The 13,524-nt window shown below is 47.5% G+C and overlaps 1 protein-coding gene across 1 annotated transcript in view; it reads left to right on the top strand.

Moving 5' to 3' along the window:
- The window catches only part of cfap58 (cilia and flagella associated protein 58), a 219,804-nt gene that overhangs the window by 47,773 nt on the left and 158,507 nt on the right, over positions 1–13,524 (top strand). The gene's annotated exons all lie outside the window — the stretch shown is intronic.

Here is a 13,524-nt window from a genome sequence, read left to right as displayed (position 1 = left end):
AAACTCGCTTTTCATTTACAGTATGGTTAACAGCAAATAAATTCACTGTTCACAATGTGCACTGCTTTACATCTCAAGGCCAAGTCCAGGTTAGGTGGTCATTTTGCACAACACCTCCATTCATTCTTCAAACAATTCCATGCCCTTCCAGTAACCTACCATTTTAATTCTTCATCTTGGTCTCATGCTGACCTTTCTGTTCTCAGTCTACAAGGAACAGCAGCTCATCTTTTGGGTTAGAACTTTCAATCTTCTGACTCAACACTAAATTTAAAAATTTGAGACTGTAAACTCTGCCCCCATTGTGGTTCCATTTCTTTATATATTTCAGTCTTAATTTCATGTTTCTCATATTTTGGTTTTGGTTGGCAGCTGTTTATTATTCAATCATTCGCACCTCTTCTGGCCACTGTTTTTTTCTTGTTCAATCACCACCACTTTGGCACAATGTTGTTATTTAATTTCTTCAAGTTTCTGCCCAGTCACTGTCTTCTCCCACTTCACCTATTTAAAACTGTTCCCTAGTTGGGGGGATCGGTGTGGAGTCGATGGGCCGAAAGGCTTGCTTCCACACTGTTGGGGTTCTTTAATTCTATGATTTCTAACTTTACCCAGTCAGTGCTGTTGGAGAGCCATCAAGCAAAAAACTTTCTCTCTGCACAGATGCTGCCTGACCTGCTGAACATTTTCTGTTTCGAGTTTTTCTGTTGTGTATGAATCTTGTTGGATCTTACTAAATTAAATGATCTCACCCATAACAATGCATGTAATGCACATGTAATATCTAACCAATAAGCTCACTCAACTATTCACCTTAACTAACCCATGTGGTTGCAGATTTTGCATTCTTTTTGTTCTTTGGTTAAGAACGTACTCCTAAGTCACTTAATCAATTGAGGTATAAAAAGTCAAGTGGTCAGGATTCTTGCGCTTTACTAAGATTTGTTGGTAGAACACCAGTAAAATATTTACTGCATCCAAATGAGAGACTTTGAAATTAACTATTTCAAATGCAACTCTGGCAGATGTCTAAGAAGTAGCTACTGATGTTTCTTGTTACTAATCAATATTTTTGATACTGGTAATCGAAACAGGCCAAACACTATTTTGAGCTCCCAGAAATGCAGATCATTTATCCACAGTCTAAAGTGCTAAACCATCAAAAATTATTGTTTACTTGTTTGAATATGTCAATAGAGCTCAGCAGCAAGAAATGCTGAGAGGTGCATTTCTTAGAAAAAAAATTACTTTTTCTTACATTCTGGGATAAATGATTCAGAAATATACTTCTTCAAATCCAATTAGAAAGTTTGCCCAAAAGTTTCGATGTTATCTGTTTCTTATTATTCAGGATACAGAATCAATAAGCCATTTATGCCTTCATAATCCCAGACAAAAATATGCGTGAGACCTCGATACTTCTATTTATAATCTTGCACCTTAACATTACCAGTATATTTTCAAATGTCTATTTTTAATAATAGTGCTGTGAGGCAGACAGTTTTCGAGGAAGAACACTAACACAAGTGCCATTAATGAAACTGGAAGTCACTTTCTACACTTTGGGATTTGCTTTCTTATTCGAGCTTGGCTATTGGAATGAAAAGTTGTTCTGTTCAGCGACCATTACGAGTTCTAAATCTAGTTCATGGTGGCTACAGTCTACTGAATTGTCTCTAATTTGTCACTTAGAAAAGCTTGTAAATGGATGGTGGTGAGCAATGGAACAGAAATACTGCGCTGAAGCACTAATGCACTTTTTTTTCATTGAACTTGACATACTTTAATGGGCCAGATTGGAATGAGCTTTTTGCAACATCTAACAATATTACTCCTGACTCCTTGATGCTGATACAAAATACCTGAAATGCTAATTGTTCTATCCCCCCATGCACAACTCATCTTAGTGAGCACAAAGTAGGAGAGGAGCAAAAAATATATACTTTGTAAAAAAAAGAGTTAATGTGAGGAAACAACTTGTATCGTTCTTTTCAACACAGAGGTAACAGCTTGGAATATAAAGTACTTTTATCACAGTAAACCTGAAGTAACATTTGCAATCTCAATAGTCCAAAAGCGCTACACACTATCTCTTACATCTCAATCATTTAATTTGCCACAAACTATCCTGCTCCCTCTTGAATTTAGAAATAGCATCTCTTCCGACCTGGAGACCCAGGTAATATACTGGGTACTCAGTTTTGAATCTCACCATAGCAGATGGTGGCATTTGAATCCAACAAAATGCCCATTGTTAGTTGTTAAGGAAAACTCTATTGAGTTCAATAATATCCTTTAAGGAAGGAAATCTGCCATCCTTTCCTGGTCTGGCCTACATGTGACTCCAGACCCATTGCAATGTGGTTGACTCTTAACTACCCTCTGGATCATTAGGGATGGGCAATAAATGTGGCTAATGATGCTGACTTCCTGTGAATGATTTTAAATAAAGCTCTCTGTCCATCTATCCTCTTTCAATTATTGCATAAGTAATCTTTTACTGCAAGTAACAAAGCCAGAGTCATAGAAGAGTATTTGTTTCTAAAGATGAGCAAATAGAGATGGCAAATTGTCACAATTTTCGTTGGTTGTGAGACAGGCAGTTTGCTACCACTTGATAACACCGAACATTCACATTTCAGATCCTGACAAACTCAGACTCTGATACCATCTCTGAGGAAGCGGTAATGCACAGTGTTTTCTTGTATGTCTGACTTATTTTTAGTGCAGTGGGAATATCCCAGATATCTGAAGGAGCCCGACACATGGATGGTAGGTTCTAGGAGAGGGGCTTAATATTAAAACAAAGATGAAGAGAAATTACTTCTGAGAAGATTTGTAGCTCAGTTTGAGGTTCTGGATGTGAGATTGCTCGCTGAGCTGGAAGGAGAGTTTTCAGACGTTTCGTCACCATTCTAGGTAACATCATCAGTGAGCGTCCGACGAAGCGCTGGTGTTATGTCCCGCTTTCTATTTATCTGTTTAGGTTTCCTTGGTTTGGTGATGTCGTTTCCTGCGTTGGTGATGCCATTTCCTGTTCTTTTTCTCAGGGGATGGCAGATTGGCTCCAAATCAATGTGCTTGTTGATGGAGTTCCGGTTGGAATGCCATGCTTCTAGGAATTCTCGTGCGTGTCTCTGTTTGGCTTGTCCTAGGATGGATGTGTTGTCCCAATCAAAGTGGTGTCCTTCCTCATCTGTATGTAAGGATACGAGTGATAGTGGGTCATGTCGTTTTGTGGCTGGTTGATGTTCATGTATCCTGGTGGCTAGCTTTCTGCCAGTTTGTCCAATGTAGTGTTTGTCACAGTTCTTGCAAGGTATTTTGTAGATGACGTTCGTTTTATTTGTTGTCTGTTTAGGGTCTTTTAAGTTCATTAGCTGCTGTTTTAGTGTGTTGGTGGGTTTGCGGGCTACCCTGATGCCAAGAGGTCCGAGTAGTCTGGCAGTCATTTCAGAAATGTCTTTGATGTAGGGGAGAGTGTTTATGGTTTCTGAGCCCGTTTTGTCTGTTTCTTTGGGTTTGTTGCTGAGGAATCGTCGGACTGTGTTCATAGGGTACCCATTCTTTTTGAATACGCTGTATAGGTGATTTTCCTCTGCTCTGCGTAGTTCCTCTGTGCTGCAGTGTGTGGTGGCTCGTTGGAATAATGTTCTAATGCAGCTTCGTTTGTGGGTGTTGGGATGGTTGCTCCTGTAGTTCAGTATTTGGTCCGTATGTGTTGTTTTCCTGTAGACACTGGTTTGAAGTTCCCCATTGACTGTTCGCTCTACTGTGACATCTAGGAATGGCAGTTTGCTGTTGTTTTCCTCCTCTTTTGTGAATGTTATGCCAGTAAGGGTATTATTGATGGTCTTGAAGGTTTCCTCTAATTTGTTTTGTTTCGTGATGACAAAGGTGTCATCCACGTAGCGGACCCAAAGTTTGGGTTGGATGATTGGCAGAGCTGTTTGTTCGAGTCTCTGCATTACTGCCTCTGCTAAGAACCCTGATATCGGAGATCCCATGGGTGTACCGTTGGTTTGTCTGTAGGCTTTGTTATTGAAAGTGAAGTGGGTGGTGAGGCATAGGTCCACTAGCTTGATGATGTTGTCCTTGCTGATGAGGTTGGTGGTGTCTGGTGTATGTGTCTTTGGTTCTTCTAATAGTGTAGTCAGAGTTTCTTTGGCCAGGTTGATGAACAGGAAATGACATCACCAATGCAGGAAATGACATCACCAACCCAAAGAAACCTAAACAGATAAATAGAAAGCGGGACATAACACCAGCGCTTCACCGGATGCTCACTGATGATGTTTCCTAGAATGGTGACTGATTGTCTGGGAACAAACCTTCCAGCTCAGTGAACCAGCTTACATCCGGAACAAAATGAAGACCCACTCTTTTGTGGACCAATAGGAGGAGAGCGCGACTGTGTTGGAGGTGGAAGGAAGACGTCGGGTTGGCTGTGCACCCTTGCAACCGGTGGATCTTAATGCTGGCATCGGCCTAATGCTGGTTCAGGGGAGCAGCCAACCTGCAACGACGGCTACGGTAAGTGCTCGTGCCCCAGGTCAGGGGGTCCGGAACACCATCCGTATTTCCATGAAGAAGGTGGATGAAGGTGCACCTGTGGACCGCACCTTCTTCGTGAAGAGGGTCCTGTTGGACCGTTGTGGTTCGCTGCTGCGGACATTTACTGCCTACAGGATTTCCCCAGAGGAGGTTTTTATGATGTGACCTTCAGGAGTGCCAAGCTTTGCGAGCGCTTCCTGGAGGTTTTCAAGGATAAAGGAGGTGAGGGCCCCCTCTCTGTATTGACCGCTGTCCCGCTGTTTGTGATGCCAGCACAGAGGAGCCGTATGGTGACTGTACACATGTACAACCCGCATGTGCCAGCAGTTGATGTCCTGACCTTCCTTGGAAGGTACGTGAAGGTGGAAGGGGACCTAACTGACATCATGGACCCCTTCAGGATCTGGACCAGTAAGAGGCAGGTCAGGGTGATGCTGAGGATGGGCGCGGATGGGAACATTGTACACCCACTGTCCAGCTTTGCGATCGGCGGGAACAAGGGATACCTGACCTATGCAGGGCAACCTAAAGTCTGCGATGCCTGTGGTAGGTCAGGTCACGTGGCGGCCGACAGCAAAGCCATCTGCAGGAACTGCTGGGAGGAGGGACACCTTGCAAAGGATTGCCCACAAGAAAAAAGCTGCAACCTTTGCGGGGAAGCGGGCCACCTCTATAGGGCATGCCCGCAGCAGGGGACCACCTACGCCCAGGTCGCCTGCAGGGGCAATGCAGGGCCAGCCCCCCGGAGGAGAGGAAGGCACCAGGGCCCTGCAAGGACCCCACTAATGTGCAGGAGGGCCAGGTCGTGCAGGAGAGCCCAGCCCCGCAGGATGGGCCCGAGGCCAGCAAAGCACCCCTGCAGGCTCCTCTCCCCCCCCCGACAACCCGGAGTCGATGGAGGCGACGACAGGCGACCCAGGGGAGTGGACAACGGTCCAGAAAGCGAGAAGGAAGGCGCGTCGGCAGGCCCAGGAACCGCAACCATCAGGCGGGAAGAGGCAGCTACAGGGGGGCTATAATAGCTCTTCTGACGACGGAGATTCGGAGGGGGCCCGCCCAAAGCAGAAGCTAAAGATCTCAAGGGATAAGGAAAGCTGCAACCCGCTTCCAGGTGATGGGAGGCGTCCTGAGGCTCCCTCCGACACCCAGTCACGTGCCGCTGGGGCCTTGGAGGGCCCCCCGGAACTTGCAGGCGCGAAGGAGGAAAAAGCGCGTCCCCAGCCTGACCCAGAGCCGGACCCTCCAGCCTCCGTACCCCCGACGGGGGGATGCCACCCGGAAGGCAGCATGGACAGTTTCCTGAGCCCGGAGAGCGTCCAGCAGTTAGCCCGGGCAATGGACATGAAGGGACAGATGGAGGGGCTGGACCTTGGACTTGGGGAGGGTACTGCAGTCACTGCCCACAATGGGGGTATGAGTTGCGAGCATTAATGTGCGCAGCGTCAAGTCCACTGCAAGATGTGTGTCCACGTCGGCCTACCTGACCACTCCTGTTACTGCAGGAGTGCGGGATACCGCACCTCAGCAGGTACGGGAAATGGTCGGGCACCTGGACCTGTGGGCCTTCGATCTGGTCGGTGGGTAATGACTGTCGCTCCTCGGGCCTGGCTATTCTGCTGCGGGGGGCGCAACTTCACCATCTCTCAAGTTCAGGAGGTGGTGGGGGGGGCCCCTCCTAGTGGCTGACGTCACCTACAGGAACGCCCCCCTGAGGCTGATCAACATGTACGCCCCAGCGGTACGGAGTGAGCGGTTGGCCGTCCTGCAGCGGCTTCCACCCCTGCTGGCTACGTCCAGGCCGGTTTTCCTAGACGGAGACTTCAACTGCATCATCGATGCAGATGGAAAATCCAGCGTGGGGACAGTGGGTGGGGGGAGTCAACTGGACATCACGTCCAGATTCCTGATGGGCACGGTGAAGGACGCCAAGCTGCTCAACGTCTTCAGCACCCCTGCAGACGGAGCACAGCGGAGGTACACCTGGTCGCGGCCAGATGGGTCTATCCGCTCAAGGATAGACTTCCTGTTTGTGTCACGGGCATTCTCGGTCAGGTCCACCGGCGTCGAGCCAGTGTTCTTCTCTGACCACTGCCTCCTGCTGGCTGACTGTCACTTACAGGACGACCAGCCAGCCGGCAAGGGGACGTGGAAGCTCAACACGACATTGTTGACTCCAGAGAACGTCGAGGAGCTTAAGAGGGAGTACGCCGGTTGGAGAACCGTGAAACTCCTCTTTGAGTCTCCGGGCGACTGGTGGGAGATGGTGAAGGAGAACATCAAGAGGTTCTTTGTCCTCAAAGGTGTTCGGAAGGCGAGAGAGAGGCGGGGAAAGCTGTCGCGACTCCAGAAAAGGGTGCAGAACCTGCTCCTTCTGCAGTTGATGGGGATCGATGTCACAGAGGACCTCCGCGAGGTGAGGGGCCAGCAAGCCTCGCTCTTCGCCGCGGAGGCCTCCAAGATAATCTTCCGGTCCAGGGTCCGCTCCGTGGAGCAGGACGAGACGTGCTCGCGTTTCTTCTTTCAGAAGGTGCACAAAGACAGCTCTGTGCTTAGCCGGCTGAAGGAGGATGACGGCTCGGTGACGTCGTCTCGGCCCGACATTTTGAGGATCAGCAGATCCTTCTATGCCGGACTGTACGACACGAAGCCCAAGGATAGCACGGCCTCTGAGTCGTTCCTGTCGTCTGTCACGGAGGTCTTAGATGACGGCACGAGGGACTGGCTGGACCGGCCGATTTCCCTGGACGAGCTGACCAGAGCCCTTAATTCCTTGGAGCGGAATAAGACTCCGGGAGCGGCGGCTTACCGGTCGAGCTAAAAAAAAATTCTGCTCTGTGGGGCCTGGTCGGCCAGGACCTGCTGGAGGTGTAGAATAGTGCGCTTCGGGCAGGGGAAATGTGCAAGTCCATGAGGAAGGGCATCATCACCCTCATTTACAAGAGGAAGGGGGAGAGGGAAGAAACTGAGAATTGGCGTCCCATTTCACTATTGAACGTGGACTACAAAATCCTGGCCAAGATCATAGGCAACCGGGTCAGGTCTGTCCTGGAGTAGGTGATCCACCCTGACCAAACCTGTGCCGTGCCGGGCAGGAAGATTGCTGAGAGCCTCGCGCTCATCAGGGATATGATCGCCGACGTGCAGGACAGGCGGGTGGACACCTGCCTCGTCAGCCTGGACCAGGAGAAGGCCTTCGACAGGGTCTCTCATGCTTACATGAGGGACGTCCTCTCCAAATTGGGTTTCGGGGAGGGCATCTGCAATTGGATCCGGCTGCTCTACACCAACATCGTTAGTGCAGTCTCGATCAATGGGTGGGAATCAGACAGGATTCCCGTCAGATCTGGAGTCAGGCAAGACGTCCCTGTACATGGACGACGTCGCCATCTTCTGCACCGATCGTCAGTCGGTGAGTAGGCTGTTGGACATCTGCGGCCAGTTTGAACTGGCCTCGGGTGCCAAAGTCAGTAGGGGTAAGAGCGAGGTCATGTTCTTCGGGAATTGGGACGACCGCTCCTTCATCCCCTTCGCCTTCAGGACAGACTACCTGAAGGTGCTGGGTATTTGGTTCGGTGGAGCTGGGGCGTCCACTAAGACTTGGGAGGAGCATACCACCAAACTGAAGCAGAAGCTGGGCAGGTGGACGCTCCGGTCCCTCTCCATCACGGGTAAGAACCTGGTTGTCAGGTGTGAGGGGCTTTCGGTACTATTGTATGTGGCGCAGGCCTGGCCTATTCTCTGGACCTGCGCCGCTGCAGTCACCCGGGCCATCTTCCACTTCATTTGGGGGTCGAGGATGGACTGGGTCCACAGGGACACCATGTACAAAGACCTGGAAACTGGGGGAAAGGACGTACCGAACGCCACCCTCGCCCTGACGGCTACCTTTGTGTGCGGCTGCATCAAGCTGTGCGTAGATCCTCAGTATGCAAATACCAAGTGTCACTACTTACTGAGGTTCTACCTGTCCCCGGTGTTGCGAAGGATGGGCCTGGCCTCGTTGCCACGGACACTCCGAGTAGTTGGACCGTTCCGTACCAGCTGTCCTTCGTGGAGAAATTTTTGAAAGGAAACACCTTTGACCACAAGGCTATCAGGCAGTGGTCAGCACGTAGTATCCTCGAGACCCTTTGGGAAAAGGAGAGGGTGGATCCCGTTGTGTGGTTCCCCACGCAGACTGCCAAAGTCGTTTGGCAGAATGCCTCATCACCAGAACTTTCAAACAAGCACAAGGACATTGCTTGGCTGGCGGTGAGAGGGGCTCTGGCAGTGAGATCCTTTATGCATGCCCGGAATCTCTGCGCCACCGCATGCTGCCCTCGAGGCGGCTGCGGGGGTGATGAGACTGTCGATCACCTCCTTCTGGAGTGTGCCTATGCGCAGGAGGTCTGGAGGCGGGTGCAGTGGTATCTGTCGAGGTTCGTCCCGAGCAGCTCCGAGACGCGGGACTCAGTGCTCTACGGGCTGTTTCCCAGGACGCACACCGAGATCAACATCAACTGCGCCTGGAGGACCATCAATGCAGTGAAAGACGCTCTTTGGTCTGCCCGCAACTTGCTGGTCTGCCAGCTGAAAGAACTGACCCCGACCGAGTGTTGCAGACTGGCGCACTCCAAGGCCCAGGACTACGTGCTGAGCGACGTGCTAAAGCTTGGGGCAGCCGCCGCCAAGGCGTGGTGGGGAAAGACCACTGTCTGAAACCCCTCATCCAGAATAGAAAAAAGAACCCTGTCTGGTAACTGGGCCCAGCTGGCGCCTTCCCCAACTGGTCAGGGGGCCAACGGGGACTGTGCGGGGTGACGACTGCCGGGGTATTTTCTTTGCTTTGTTTTTTTCTTCTTTGTTTTTTTTCCTTTAGTTGGTGTACGTACCCCCTGGGTGTCGCAGAGCGGCTTGCATGACTGGGTAGGTGTATAAATATGTTTTATTTTTTGTACATGTTATGAATAAAGTATATTTTTTCAAATAAATAAAAGGTGACGAAACATCTGAAAACTAACCTTCCAGCTCAGTGAGCAAACTCACATCCAGAAATTACATCTCTCAAAGAGTTGTGAATCTGAAATTCACTGCCTCAGAATCCTTTGGATGCTGGTAGCTGAATAAATTTGAGAAGAAGGTATGCAAATGTTCAATAACTAATGGGCATAAGGTTATAGAGAGCAGACACAAAAGTCGGGTTGAGGCTGAGATGAGGACCAGACATGATTGTATTTCTGAAAAAGGGTCCAAGCCTTAAACGTCAGCCTTCCTGCTCCTCTGATGCTGCTTGGCCTGCTGTGTTCATCCAGCTCTACACCTTGTTATCCCATGATTCTGTCAAATACCAGAGCAGCTTCAAGGGTCTGATTTACCTCCTTCTGCTCTTAGTTCTTATGTTCTTTTGGTGGGGTTTGAGTGATTTTGGCTGTGCTATCGGAAAATGGGATCCCAGACGTCTGCAGACTCAGCCTGTGACACCAGCTGCCTTTTTGGATCTGGGAAAGGACTCTTGGCATCTGAGCAGAACAGAAGCAAACCGTTTGGGTGTACTTCCACTGTGCTGGCAATTCATATTGCATGAAGTGTTCTCACTTGAGTCCAAAAATGGTAACTGGAGCATTATAGAACATAGAACATAGAACAGTACAGCACAGAACAGGCCCTTCAGCCCACAATGTTGTGCCGACCATTGATCTTCATGTATGCACCCTCAAATTTCTGTGACCATATACATGTCCAGCAGTCTCTTAAATGACCCCAATGACCTTGCTTCCACAACTGCTGCTGGCAACGCATTCCATGCTCTCACAACTCTCTGCGTAAAGTACCTGCCTCTGACATCCCCTCTATACTTTCCACCAACCAGCTTAAAACTATGACCCCTCGTGCTAGCCATTTCTGCCCTGGGAAATAGTCTCTGGCTATCAACTCTATCTATGCCTCTCATTATCTTGTAGACCTCAATTAGGTGCCCTCTCCTCCTCCTTTTCTCCAATGAAAAGAGACCGAGCTCAGTCAACCTCTCTTCATAAGATAAGCCCTCCAGTCCAGGCAGCATCCTGGTAAACCTCCTCTGAACCCTCTCCTAAGCATCCACATCTTTCCTATAATAGGGCGCCCAGAACTGGACGCAGTATTCCAAGTGCGGTCTAACCAAAGTTTTATAGAGCTGCAACAAGATCTCACGACTCTTAAACTCAATCCTCCTGTTAATGAAAGCCAAAACACCATATGCTTTCTTAACAACCCTGTCCACCTGGGTGGCCATTTTAAGAGATCTATGTATCTGCACACCAAGATCCCTCTGTTCCTCCACGCTGCCATGAATCCTATCCTTAATCCTGTACTCAGCTTTCAAATTCGCATACCTTAAGACCACAATTACTACATTTAAATTTGAAAATTGCTGTGATCAACTTACTGGGGGAGCACATTGGAAATCAAGTTCCATTATTCCTAGACTTGTCACAAAAGTTGAAGATTTCATAAAGTATTTCACTTATAAAGAATTACAAATAATTCCCCGATTTACCTGACTTTCCAACTGAGACTAATTGAAAATACAGACCAGGTCTGCGTGCTAAACATGAGTGATAATTTATTCTAAGCCATTAGACTCTAACTGCAGGGAAATAGTTACAAATTGTTGACATATAATACTGCTAATTAAAACATTAATGCACTTATTGCCCCATCCCCTTAGACACACACAGATTGACAAACACAGGCAAAAAATATTTTGGATAGAGCGGAAAACAGTTTGGCATCTTTGTCCCTGTGTACAGTCGTTGAGATGACCTTTATGACTGTTCTGCTGACTACCACATTGCTTCAATTGTCTTTCTCTGAATGTATCCATTAGCTGGTGAGAGACAAAAGGTTGCTAGTCCCCTTATAAAAAGCCACTGACTTATCAACAAAATGTCACAACTCACAACAACTCCTGCTGGAGTGATAAACTGGTTTTCTTCAGGTTGTCAGTGAGTTTTGACTGCAGAGAACAGGGAGACGACTCTTCAACTGGAGAAGAATTCAGTTTACTGAGAATGAGCCACACAACATTAGCAGGCAAACATATCCTTGCCGTTGATAATTGGTTGCAAGTTCGTAGAACAATTTAACTTCTGGTTGTCAGTAAGATCTTCATCAGTACATGCCTCAGCTCCAAACTGGCTGCAACTCAACTTTCAATTATTGCTTGTCCAAGCAATTATTCACAATGTTTGCCATGGGTATCAGGTTACTTGCTTTCAAAACTGCAGCCACTCTTTCAAATACAAGTTTGTAAAATAGCTCTTTCTCATTTCAGTCCATTGCCTTTAAAAAGGAACAATAAAGGCATTATTGCCAATCATCCTTGGGATGCTGTTACTCTGAATTCTGACAAGCTTAAGAGCTGAGATTTCATCACTTACTTCATCTAGATAATCTAGTTTGAAGATGTAAGACAAAACAACTGTAGATGCTGGAAACCTGTGGAGGGAAAATAGAATTAATGTTTTGAGTCCAGTGACTCTTCTTCACAGTGGAGTTCAGAATGAAACATTAATTCTGCTTTCGCTGCAGAGATGCTGCTAGACTGCTGAGTTTTTGCAGCAATTTCCGTTTTTGTCAAATTCAAGAAGTTTTTGCCTGGATATCTTGGAGCTACTTCCTGACTCCTCACCTTTTCAATCATGTACAAGAATTCTCCCAGTTTTGATTGAATGTTACCTTTATGCATAACTCTGTAATACCAATTTCTTTATATTGGTACAAATCACTTGTACCGACCAGGAGAGATTGTTGTGATCATAATGAGGTCAGCCGGGTGGACATCATAGAATATGAGTTCCCTGATTGGGGCTGTTAATCTGGTCCAATTAGGGAGCCCTGGCTGATGAACATATGTATCAGACGTACTATTCACTCTGAGAGCTGGTTCTGAGGGACCTGTCAGGGATTCTCCACATGTGAATAAAAGGTGACTTGGTGACAGAATACCGGTCTCTGTGGAGTTATTTCAGAGATGACATTCAGTTTAGATTACATATTTCACTACCATTTCATGGCTAACAGGTTCTTGGTGTGCCATCTGTACAAAATTAAAAATTAGGGAGTTGCATTATGAAGAGCAATAGAAGTGCCATTCTATAGTAAAACCATGATTTATAAAAAATGCTAACATTACAGTTTCCTTTTTTTCCCATCCTTAATGCCTGGGGAATTGAATTTCCTTAAGAGTTCCGATTTTCCACTCAAAGCTCTATGAAAACTATATATGTGGTGTGTCTGTATCTTTAGTTGCTACTAGGATTGTGGAAATAACTGGATGCAAAGCATGTTAGCATTGTTTCTGGAGATTGTATGCTTTCCAATCTCCTTTGCATCTTATCAGTTATACATGACAATGGGTGAAATTTGAGTGACATCGGCTGTGGTGCGATTTGTGGCAGAATTGGAAGACAAGTCCAGTGAGGCCTAACTCGATGTTGGCAACCATCTTGCTGAATCTTGTATACATTTGCTGAATGGAGAGGAGAGTTTCTCACATGGCTGCAGAAAGTTGCTGGTTAAGGGGATTATTGCTTGTTAAACACTTATTAACACCACAACTTGTCTCAATAATATTCAGTTTACCGATCTTACGAAAGTGTCAACCCAGCTAGACACAGGAAAACGGACACGGATGTTCAAGAGGGGACTTGGGAGCTCAGCTCACTGCTGGCTTTTAAAGACCGCCATGTTGGACACCAGGCACTGACATTTCAGGGCACACTTCATGGAAACCAGCCACGCACATCCCATGTCCGTTGACTTTGGTGTCTGGCACCTGTCAGCCCCTAAGACCTCTCACAGTATGTTTAAAGATATGTAGATTAGATGGTTGGGCGATGGGAAATGCAAGGTTACAGGGGTGCAGGGGAGTGGGATGCTCTTCTGAGGGTCGTATGGACTCAATGGGCTGAACGGCCTGATTCCACATTGTAGGAATTCTATGATCCATTT

Source organism: Stegostoma tigrinum, chromosome 20, assembly GCF_030684315.1.
Source record: "Stegostoma tigrinum isolate sSteTig4 chromosome 20, sSteTig4.hap1, whole genome shotgun sequence".
Classification (NCBI taxonomy): domain Eukaryota; kingdom Metazoa; phylum Chordata; class Chondrichthyes; order Orectolobiformes; family Stegostomatidae; genus Stegostoma; species Stegostoma tigrinum.
The sequence above is the reverse complement of the archived record's forward strand: the minus strand, read 5'-3'. Positions and strand labels throughout refer to the sequence as shown.